Below are 12,834 nucleotides of genomic sequence, written 5' to 3'. Positions count from 1 at the left end.
GCGAAAATGCACTGCCTGAAAGAATCACACAACCTATTCCGATTACATACTAGCCGCCGACTTGTTATGCCGACTTAACCGATTATGCCCTTAAAGTTTGATCACTACAAGCCCGGACACATTGTATAGAGGTAAAGTTTGTGTGTTTGTATATTTGTTAAATTGTAAGGGGTAATCTCGGGATCTGCTGAACCTATTTTAAAAAATCTTTCACCAATAGAAAGCCACATTATTTATCTGAGTGTAATAGGTTATATAAAAACCGAAAAATTGTACGCGGGCGAAGCGGCGGGCGGAAAGCTAGTTTATTTATAATTATAATTATGTAAGAGCATAATTATTAAAGTCGAAGTCAAACATTCTTTATTTGTGTGGACCTATATTAACGAGAGATGGAAGGAAGGTGTGTTCTTTGTATGACGTAGGCATCCGATTTTCTGAAATGGGGTCATGAAATGAAGGGGGTGAAAAAAGGGGGCAAAGTTTGTATGGGACAAAGTGATTCTTTGGTTCAATCTACTTGAAATTTTGCTTAACAATTCCTTAATATTATAATTCATGACAAACGTGTAAAAGGGGTAGAAAGTTATTTTGGGAGTCATTTGCTTCGAAGTTGATATCAATACTAGATACTTACTGCTTTTGATTTAATTACTTTTTATTTTTACAAATGTTTGAAAACTCCATGTCAGATTGCAATCAATGTCAAGTGAAATCTCAAATTGAAATGTCTCAATCTCAATGAGGAGGCTCTGCATTTATTCCTAGAATTCCCCTAACACCGTCAAATTACCCTTTCGAATTCAAGACAGTGCAGTTTCCCATCAAAATCTGCTTCGTAATGACTATAAACAAAGTCAAACTCTAGCGACCTCTGCATAAACTCCCATGAGTGCTCAGAGCGGGTGCCTGCGGCAGGTAACCGCGTGTGATGCTCATAGTGATTTTCGACACAGAGCCCCGTACCTACATACGTTATATATAAATTATGGAAGACCCAGACCAATACAAACAAATATGTATGCAATTTTAGTATGTTATTTTTATTTATTAATAAACAAAAAGACTGAACAAAATTGATGCGTGTACTGATTAATGTAATTAACCACATGCAAAGTTTCGTGAATTGCAACAACTATAATTTATTATCCAAGCTCTAAATAATCGCTACTACGAGTAACTGATCATAAAATGTTTTTCCAATCGCTCAAGCTCCCGAGGATCTACCGATAGGTCGGGTGACGTAATCTTGAAATTCTTTTGGCCGGCGTGGAACTTCCGGAAGGTTGGGTGACGCCACGCCTCTTTGAACCGTGTTTACTTTGGCAGTTATATTTTATATTTATTCGATTCTAAAATATATTCCCAAAAATTCTGAAAGTTGTTTTAATAACTTGGATATTTTGATTTGTATTAGAAAGTGCTGTGAGTGTGACGCTTGAACGGAAGGAAGTCAACCTAACCTAACCAACTGCGTATTTCTATACTGTGTAGCCGCGAGAGCCCTTTGGCGCGCTGTCTTCGGCGAAGTATTGCGCGCGCAGATTTTGACAGCGCGAAATACCTACTTTAGCAGAAATACCAAGCCTTAAGCAAATATTTTAAGCAAAACAAAGCATGTTACTACTACTGTACTACTACTACGAGTACTACTACTACCATAAGTGAATTTTACTTTTTAAATTTATTCACGTTTCACCTTTACTGGTAAACTGAGGAGAATAATAAGTATATATTTTTCTTTCATTTTGAATGGTAGAAAACTATTTTCAGAGTTAACTTCGTCATCTGAAATCAACCCGATGAATAAGAAACATACAGAAGATATTTTATAATGTGTTATAAAAATTTTCTAGCTAAGTACGCCATAAAAATAAGTAATGAAAAACACAAAAGGAATTTTAAGGTATTTCATCTCCAGATAAAAAAAGATAATCAGAAACTATTATTTTCTCGCATTTAAATATCTCAATGACTGACTGACACGATGTAAAACGCATCATTGACTCGATTTTCCTGGTAGTCCATAGTTTTCCTGGTGTACAATAACTTAGGTATAAATATAATGTCCAAGGCATCCAGGAAAACAGGATTCTGATTTGCAATTACCTAGTGTAATCGTAAAATCGGTATTAAGGTATGTGTAAATAATGCTATGCAGCCATCAATTATGATGTCAAGTTTTACAGAAAACCGTAGTTGTAATACATAACAAGATATAAAACTACATAAATAACAAAACTGGACACATTAATTTTTTGAGGGTAGATCCGCGGATAAAAAGGAAGAATGAATATTGTTGGAATATCATTTCTATGCGGTGTAATTTTATATTTTCAGGTACAAAAACATAAATGTATTACGGGTTTACGATAGCGGTATTTTAAATTATCTGCAACTTTACGCACTCATAGATTCTAATAGGAACGGAGAGCGCTGACCGAGACTATTCTCATTAAACCATCCGGGTTATTCCGTATTCGACCCATGACAACTCAACCCATTTCTTCACTCATCCCAAATTAGTATTCCTAGCTCAACCCGTTACATAATTTCGTTATTATACCCAAATGCATTCCTTACTCAACCCAAAGTAAATATACCAAAAATAAGTATGGATAGCAAAACAACGTTTACTGTTTTTTCAGAAATTTAATAATGATAAATACATATACATACTAGTATTTACAAGATTTTATTTTACTTTAAGGTAAATACATAAACAAATTAAGAGGCTGAAAACTTTTACCGCGGGATTAGCTGTCCACATGAATACTTTTATTATTTTTCTTTTGTCATCTCATACCGCTTGAAAAAAAAGATGAAATACATTGTATTATTTGAAATATTTGTTCATTCATGAACAAGTGTCTAGGAAAAAAATTATACGCCATCGCTTGGTTATACTGATTTAATAAAAAATCACAGTCGTTTGATTTATAGTAGATTTATAGTAGATTCTAATTAGTCATTATTTGATTTGTGTCCTTTTGTGAAAAACGTTTTTGAAATATATTATTGTATCAGAAGTCCTGCAGTTTTATTTAATAGAACGATCTTAACACAAAAGTTAACTGAGCTTAAATTTCTAAAAAATATATTTTTATTCTGACCGTACATAAAAATCTTATATTTTTTAAGTGGTTTTAAAATGGGTTGAGCTAGGAATGTTTTTGGGGTGAATAAGGAACATAAAATTAAAAATTTGTTGTGGGTAGAGTAAGGAACAAAATTGGGTTGGTTAAGGAAAAAATAATGAGTGGGTTGAGTTGTCGTGGGTCGAATACGGAATTACCCAACCATCCCCCTAGAAAAACGACTATCGTTCCGAGCACGTACCTGCATACAATAATGTTTATAAATAATTCATATCATAACAAACCGGCGAGCGCGCTCAAAATCAAAATCAAATCAAAAAATCAAAATCAAAATCAAAAAATATTTATTCAGTTTAGACCACAAGTGGCACTTATGAACGTCAATAGAAAATAATAAAAAAAGAAAAGGTAGCCCTTATGGGGCACTTTACATGTCTCCTTATCTTTTGGGCCCTACCAGCGCTTCGAGACAAACATATGGCAAGTGCTGAGAAGAAACGCCGGAACAAACTCAGTCACCACTTATTGCCAGGAATTATCTAACGGTAAGAATAGTCAAATTTAAGTACATCAAATATGTGCAGACTGAACTGACCACGCATCCTTGTCATCAATATAGTCTCGAACCTTGTAGTACCCTTTGGACATAAGGGTATTTTTTATATGTATCTTAAATTTGTTTATTGGCAATTCGACAAGGTTGTGTGGTATTTTGTTAAATATGGTAATACATTTCCCCAAGAATGAATTACCTATCTTATGCAACCTAAATGATGGAACAGCAAGTTTATTCTTATGTCTCGTGTTAAATGAGTGGACGTCACTTTTCTTAGTAAATAAATGTATATGTTTACGGACATACATAATGTTATCAAATATGTATTGCGAAGCCACAGTCAATATATTGATTTCTTTAAAAACTTCTCTAAGCGAGTCACGTGGTTTAAGACCGTATATTGCCCGAACAGCTCTTTTCTGTAAAATGAAAATTGATTCTATGTCTGCTGCTGAGCCCCACAGTAAAAGACCATAAGACATAATACTATGAAAATAACTAAAATATACAAGCCTTGCTGTTTCAACATCAGTCAAGTTTCTGATCTTTCTCACCGCAAAGGCAGCTGAACTAAGTCTTCCCGCCAAGGCAGCAATATGGGGGCCCCATTGTAATTTACAGTCTAGGGTAATACCTAGAAAGACAGTAGAGTTTATCAGTTCAATGCGTTCATTATTTACTGTAATATTAGTATTAACTTGTTTGACATTAGGCATAGTGAATTTTAAACATTTAGTTTTTTTTGCGTTTAATAGCAAATTATTAGTTGTAAACCAGTCTAATACTTTGGAAAGAGCATTATTCACGTCGTCAAATATTTCCTGACGCCTGTCAGTTTTAAAAATTAAAGAAGTGTCATCAGCAAATAATACTATCTCACAAAGGTCCTTTGAATAAAAAGGTAGATCATTTATATAAATCAGAAAGAGCAATGGTCCCAGTATTGAGCCTTGGGGCACTCCCATTTTTAGGGGGGCGCCCGAAGAGTTAGTTCCGTGAATATTTACTTTTTGTAATCTGTCTGAGAGGTAAGAGTGTAATAGGCTTAAGGCCTTGCCTGATACGCCATAATGTTCTAGCTTAAATAACAGAGTTTGATGATCAACACAGTCAAACGCCTTCGATAAGTCACAAAATACACCAATAGCATCCTTTTTCTCCTGCCAAGCATCGAAAATGTGTTTGATAAGAGCAACCCCTGCATCGGTCGTACTTTTCCCTTTTGTGAACCCATATTGTTTTTCATGAAACAGTTTATTTAAGTTAAAATGAGACAGTAGTTGATTGAAAATAATTTTTTCAAATATTTTACTGAGCGCAGGTAGTATCGATATAGGTCTAAAGTTGGATGGGTCACTTTTGTCTCCTGCTTTAAATAATGGTATGATTTTACTATGTTTCATCAGGGTAGGGAACTGACCTTCGTTAATACATTCATTAAAGATATGAGCTAAATGGGGAGCTATAAGAGGAATGATGGGTTTTATTATGTCTGTTGATATGCCCCATATATCCTCTGTCTTTTTTATATTTAGTTCTTTGAAAGTTTTTATAATAACTATGGGGTCTATTTGTCTAAATTTTAATGGGCTATTGCAAACATCAACACAACCCTCGAGAAGAGATATTGCCTGATATGAACATGAATTAAGATTGCTTGTTGTTATGATTGGTACATTTGAGAAGTAACCTTCGAATGCGTTTGCTACCTTATCATTGCATTTAATATACTTATTATCAATTTTTAATGCGAATGTGTCATCCCGAGATATAATTCTACAAGTTTCTTTATTAATACAATTCCAAGTAGCTTTAATTTTGTTGCCAGAGTTTTTAATTTTGTCACGTATGTAAATAGATTTTGCCATGGTACAAACTTGTTTAAAAACTTTTGAGTATTTTTTTACATATTCTATAAAGTCCGGGTCGCTACTATAGGCTTTTCTACCATATAATTCAAACATTTTTTTCCTACTAATATAAATACCTACTGTAGCCCAGTCACTGAATTTAGTTTTATTGTTTTTAATAATAATTGTTTTCTTAGGAAAAGTTTTATTGAACTCATTTTTAATTAATTCAAATAATTGCTCATATAAAATATTTATACTACAGTTAAAATAATGCAAAAGTGGGACCTTATTAGATATTTGAGATTTAAATTTGTCTTTCTGGGATGCAGTGACTGGTCTATATTCTATTTCCTTGCTCGATGGCACAAAATGGTGTTGAAATGACACTATTTGACCGCAATGATCAGAATTAACAAAATTTATTATTGATTTCTCTAGCACTAAGCAGTTACAGAATATATTGTCTAAGCAAGTAGCTGATGTTGGAGTCACCCTAGTTGGTTCAGAGAAAAGATTTAACAAGTTAAAAGATTTGAATAAATTTAAAAACCGTATTGAAAGAGAGGAATCTTCTATTATATTAATATTAAAGTCTCCACATACAACTACTTTCTTTGAACTATTACACACTCTTCTAAGTACCTCTTCCATTGTGGTTTCAAATAATTCATAGTTACTAGATGGGGGTCTATATACACATACAATAACATAGTCGTCCAGTTCTGCACATGACAGCTCAATAGTTCGCTCGACAGAGAGAGATACAATATCTTTACGCTCTTTACATTTTAATTTATCATTTATTAATATTAGTGACCCTCCACGAATAGCTAACTCTCTAGTGAATGAACTAATAAGCTTATAATTATTAATGCTCAGCATTAGTTCATATTGCCTGAGCCAATGTTCCGTTAAACATAAGACATGAATATGATCATCAACTCAAGAATCATGCTCAAGATCAGGCGAGCGGCGCCCTCGCGCGGAGGGTGAGCCCCATCCCGCGCGCATCGATCCCGGGACCGCGCCCGCCGCCGGCCGGCAACACATTCTTGCAAATATCAAAGCAAAAACTCACCTTTTCACACTTCAGCAAGCTCACACCAAAGAAATGCAGCCGAGTAGATCGCGGGACGAAAGCACAGTTGCACTATGATTAAAAAACCTAACTCGCGACTGTGATTTGAGTCGGCACAATCATCAATTAACTTGACACTTTTACGAGTGTATCTCGCTGTTGTATGCTCGGACGGGTGCCGGCTGCGGTTGCCCGGTTGCTGGTGCGAGGATGTGCGAGCGACGACGCTACCCCCACGACGGTTCGCGGCGGACTGACGCGGCGGGGCGCGGCGCGGCCGAGCGAGCCGGAGGGAGCCGCCGCCAATCGGCGCCCGCTTGCCCGTAACCAATGGCGACCAATTTTTCCTTGCCATTTTGCCCGTGAAAGTTCAAAACGCTCGTCTCGTTTCGTGATGTTGGTGATAATATTTTAATCGCTCGTTTAATTAAGTCATTAACACTGGCGATGGTGAGATACGCGACCGCACTCGACGCGGACGGCAAAAGTACGCGGACTCGTATGATTTGCGAGTAAATCTGCTATTGTTTGAAAATTAAAACTTCAAATAAGAAAATGAAATTGTACTTGTGATTTCAATGAACATCAATAACATTTTTATAATCCATTAACCACGAAGTTCTAGAAAGTATCTTAGTTAAATAATAATAATAAATAATAAAAAGAATAATGCATGTCTGAATGATCAGATGTTCTTCTTTTTATTTTTGTGGAAAGTAACAAACAATGCATATTCAGTCAGTAGCACAGGTTTTACCAATTCATCAGCAATATTTACTACAGTGTCAATCTTTGCTCGCGGAGTCGCGGCAGAGAAAACACATGAGATCCAGTACTGATTGCTGTCCAGCAGCGACAGCGTCCGTCACGCGACGCGATAGTGTTTTATGCTTAGACTAGCAGATTTGTTGTACTGATGCCCGTTTTCATCATCAATCCCTAATGTTTAAGTGACCCCTAAGAAAACTTGTTATGTGTTACTATAGGGGTCACTTAAAAATTTGGGATTGATGGTGAAAACGGACATAATAGGAGTATTATGCCCGTAATGTGTGTCGCTTAATAATGCATCAGTAGTTATTTTGACGCTGTCACAAGTACGAGTATATCAAGAATACGATGTTTAGCGATCGAGCCCGGCTTTGCTTGGTTTATTTACTTTTCTAAGCAGAATGTGCTTATTATGTTATTATGCTTATTTATTACATTATAAAATATAAAAATGAACGTGGTAGAAATTTTTTAATTGAAGTGAGACTTGCGTGCATCTTCAGATTTATAAAGGGACAAATAGATGTTATGACGATTTTGTTTTATAATATTTATAAATAAAGTGACTGTAATATTTTCAAGCAGAAATGCGTTATTCATTTGCTTTTGTTTAGATTGTAAAGATTTATAAGTCAAATTATCAAATAATTTGTTCAACTTTATTTTCACAAAAAAATGTACAATTAGCAGAAAATAAGATATCTGTTTTTATTCAGAAACTTGCTGTTTGTGATTAATTGCTGCTTCAAAGCAGGCACTAAATAATAAAATTTAGTTTAATAAAAATAAATACAAAAATAATTAATTATACGTTTTGCTTTCTCATAAAAATATAGACACGCTAGAATAAAGCTATAGGACAGCAGTTTAGTTCTTGCTGATCAGACAATGTTGAATGAGGGTTATCGTTTTAGCGCTCACCAGTTAGCGCCACTGTAGAGTAAGGTCCTGTCACTTGCTAGTAGCGAAGACAGTGGCACCAACTGGTGAGCGCTAAAGTGGTAGGAGGACTATCGCATTTGCACTCATCAAGATGGCGCCACTGTAGAGTAAGGTCCTGTCACTTGCTAGTAGCGAAGACAGTGGCACCAACTGGTGAGCGCTAAAGTGGTAGGAGGACTATCGCATTTGCACTCATCAAGATGGCGCCACTGTAGAGTAAGGTCCTGTCAATCGCCAGGGGTGCCAACTGTTAAGTATAAAAACGATAGCCCTCATTTTAGCAGATTTTCAATAATTTTTCCTATTTCGCTACTATTAATTAAAAAGACATCAACGCGCTCTTTTCTTAAGTCATTTTTAAAATGCAGAAAAAAGTAACCATTGACTTTTTTTTAATTATCATTTTTGACGATTATTTCAGGAGTTGCTTTAAATACAATTTACATTGGAATAAAATGAGATTGTAGATTCTGATATCCGAAACTTGAAAACATGAAAGTCATCATTAAACAACTGACGTTTTAACTAAAAGTGCCATCAATTGCCAGAAGATCGAAACATTGCATATTCTGCCTATTGTTCGCCTCTCGATTGCACCGAATTGCAATCTCGCAACAGACAAAACACCCGGCAGCCAGACGGAATCGACAGTCGACACATGCATATTACACGGCCGGCTGCAGCGCGGTGCATGCAAATAATATCGACAATTACATATAGCGTATACGCTAGAGTCATACGCACAGTGCCATAGACATTGCATGAAAATACGGTAGCCTCTGTTAATAATAACAAAACGGACCACACAGATTAAGATACAAAACATTGGTAAAAATATTGCACCGCAGCAATTATATTTTTAATTTTTTCCTACATACTTAGTATTGCAAAAGTATCTTCATTAATACAGATGAAAAACTTGGGATTAACAAAATCTGTATGTATGGTACACGAATAGTTCTTTATGTATCGGCCAAATACCGCCAACGTTTGCACAACTTATTCATATCAAACAACATTACAAAAACGGACAAATACCAACAGTAATTAGTCTGACTGAAGCTCGTCGTAAGTCTTTTCAATTAGTTCGACAGGTAAATATATTGTTTGTGAAAACTCGCAAGTGAAAATATCGCACGATATCGAAGCGATCCTCTCGGCATTCTGACACGACGGGCGCCGGGCGCGACCGCGATCTTTTTCGATTGCTCTAATTGCCAAACGTAGGTATCTTACTCTAGTAATTAAACTGACTCGGTGATATTATATTTCAGCTGTTACTTTCTACGATTCGTTATTTCTGATTTCACTGGAATCTTCTTTTGTATTACAATAGTTTATTGAAAAACCTAAATGGTCTTACCAATAACCGGGCCGGGTAGGCAACTTAAAGGTTAGGACATAGAAAAATTGTCCATTCTAGAATAACAACCAGCTACAGTGAAAGTCGTACTAGGAGGACCGACGATCTGGTAAAGGTCGCGGGAAGAACCTGGATGCGGGCAGCGCAGCACCGTTAATTATGGAAAGGCCTTTGTCCAGCAGTAGGCGTCATTTAGCTGAAACGTACGAACGAACAGTTAAAGTCCCATGCTTTAATTAATGAGACAACGTCATTGAGGTAGATGGAATGCTGAATGCAAAAGATAGGAAAAAAATAGAGTAGGTATACTCGTAGGTTCAGACTTCGTATGTTGGATACTTAATAAGAGAATACTTGGTAATATTGCAAAATACAATTATGTATAATGAAATGAAATTAGTGATATCCATGACGTCCACGTGGTAGGTATCCTTTGTTTTTGATACATTTATGCGTCGTGTATTCAGATCATAGAAGGGCTATGATCTGAGCTGAGGTCGTGTATCGTGTAAGAAGATTTTGAGTCGTCAACTTCTGCTTTGTTAAGTAACTAGGTAGGTACTTTAAGTTTGTTATTTGGACCCAAATAAAATTTCTTTGCACTGATAGAAGGTCATTGAATTTGTGGTCAGTTCCAAAATGATTAGCTTATTCCGGGACTACCTTCACCCGTTTTGTGTACCTAGTCAAAATTATAATGTGCAGATTGGCTATAAAGAAGTTAAGTGAATACTTATGTCATTGTAGTTGTCGGTAGGAATGCCAGTAAGTCTTCTTTATTCCACTTGTATTACACCTGGTCGGTGTGCGAAGGTATCAATTACTCGTTTATCTCGTGGCACGTCGATCAAGGCGACATGCACTGTTCACTACTCTATTCGTGAAAAAATATTTCTTCTTGTGGTTAAAAATGTATGGTTTAAACAATTTGGACACAGCAACTATACTTAGCGGATTAACAGACATAACTCAACCTTAGTTCATGTGTGTTCCCAACTACAGCTGCACTGCAATACTCGACATACTAATCGAAGGATTTAAACAAAAATCATTCATCAACATAACTTCAAACCACAAGACACACGACGCTGTTGTTACTTCTCCAAACTAACTCCTACTTACCACAAAAGATTATATAAAAACAAACAATTAGAAATCGCCTGTCTTCAGTTATTGCTCCAATAATCACACCAATTAACATCTAAATAGCTGTAGGAAGTTTAACATTACAAACATCCTTGTCTTGAAATGTTCGCTTTCATGACTTTCCCTCCTTCATTATTGGGAAATAATGTAGCTTTCCCTAAGTACTGAAAAACGCTATTTCAGTATTTTCTCTAGTAGTAACTGTCTATTAGTATAGTTACCTAGTAGTAGATCAATATGAAAATGCTAACATTGTTGTAGAGAGTTAAGAGTTTAGAAATAAAAAAAGCTTACAAATACAAAAGTTTTGTGAACTATGGCGAAAATAATTTACCTACGATCACCACCAGCAAATCAAGACTTGCTGTTTATATTGAAAAATAGCCCCTATCTTACTATGACACGAGTTGCCTATGTTTAGCTGACTTTTATCCAGTTTTATCCATACATTATTGTATGGGAAAAGGCCCCATACTAGACTCGAACTGACTCTCATTCTTAGGGTAAACCTACTACTAGCGCTCAGATCATACTATGATCTGAGTACTGAGTACTAGCGCTGCTGAGTTTTCAATAATTTTCAGACATTTATTGATACAGCTACAAATCTAGATCTTTTCGTCTGAAATCTTTTAATTAGAAACGTTTATGTGTTCAGCTAAGTTATAGTAGGCCGGCCAACAGGAGCGTGAAACGCGCGCGCAGCCATTTTGGTATGTGAACGGTATAATTATTCCGTTTACTGTTCACTATTTTAATTTTTAATTATACGCTTTCACTGGCGCTTAATGTTTTCATAGAAATGCGAGTGTGATACCCTCCGAGAGTGACGGTCGTCCGCCGCCGTATGTGCATCCCAAACGCATGCATTCTATCAAATGTTTAACTTTCTTATTTTCAGATAGGTACTTAAGTATTTGGATGTCAAATAAAAACTAACTTGAAAAGAAATCAGACATTATTTCAATAAACAACTGCCTTTATTAATCTGTTGTCGAATAGCACTTTCATTCAGTTATTTTTGTTTTAATAATATTTTGATTGCTATCTAACTCAATAACATTATTTCAAAAGAAAACGGCGCTTGAAGTTTTCCGCGCATAAAGTTCTGCGATATGAATAATTAACGTGTTATTTTATAATAATAAAGTATATTGTGTTATCTGATAGGCAATAATGTCCGTAATTACAGTGCAATTATGGAAGAAGAACATCGAATTTATGTGTCTGATAGGCATCGGTAAATCCTCGAGGAATTCGGAAAGCCGCGCGTGCGTGCGCCGGAGCAGATGCCACATTATCATAATTGATGAAAGCAGTAGCCGATTGTGGCGGGTACACGCGACGAGAGCAGATAAAGCCCAAGCAACATCACCACGGCCAAGGTTTCATTTCTCCTCAAATATGGAGGATGGCTCGCCGCTATTTAAATTAAAAAAATAAAGGACACCTTAGTGGTAGAAGAGATGTGGTGCTAGTGAGTGCTGGTAGATCATGAGTTCTAGTCTCAACTGTAGATTTTCGTGAAACCAATAAACGAAGAATAAGAATGCGTGGGCTATGGATAGAACAGCATGTGTAAGAACTTTGAATACGAAAAATTTAGGATAATATTCTTGCAAACTTTCTGATCTTCTGGAAAAATAGGATTTTCCTGAAATATACTCGTACAGCATACACAACAGCGTAAGCACAACTCCGTCGAAGTCGAAAACCTAGGAGAGTCGTAATGGGCAACCAATGAAGCTATTAAATCAATAAACTCTTTTGGAGGAATTATTTCAGATTTAAAATCTAATTCTACTGGTCTATAGACTATAATGCCGCCAAACGCACCGTACCTCGCGCGTGATTGTTTCTATTTGTTGCTATTTTTTTGTTAATTTAATAATTTTTCGATGTGAAATTGCAAAACATGTGACGTCACACTAGGGAGGGGGGGTCTCAGAAATGTGACCACCTGTGACAAGGACGGGGGAGGGGTCAAAAAATCATGAAATTCGTGTGATGTACTTTATGGATGGCCC

At 36.0% G+C, this 12,834-nt stretch overlaps 1 protein-coding gene across 1 annotated transcript in view; it reads right to left on the bottom strand.

Moving 5' to 3' along the window:
• Nucleotides 1–6,827, bottom strand: part of LOC135074353 (protein singed) — a 66,828-nt gene extending 60,001 nt beyond the window's left edge. Inside the window, exon 1 of the mRNA XM_063968608.1 lies at nt 6,586–6,827. The gene's annotated coding sequence lies outside the window, so the exon portion shown is untranslated. The remainder of the gene's footprint in view (nt 1–6,585) is intronic.
• Nucleotides 6,828–12,834: the final 6,007 nt, after the last annotated feature.

Source organism: Ostrinia nubilalis, chromosome 9 (assembly GCF_963855985.1).
Source record: "Ostrinia nubilalis chromosome 9, ilOstNubi1.1, whole genome shotgun sequence".
NCBI lineage: Eukaryota > Metazoa > Arthropoda > Insecta > Lepidoptera > Crambidae > Ostrinia > Ostrinia nubilalis.
Note: the sequence above shows the minus strand (reverse complement) of the source record. Positions and strands in the feature narration are given on the sequence as shown.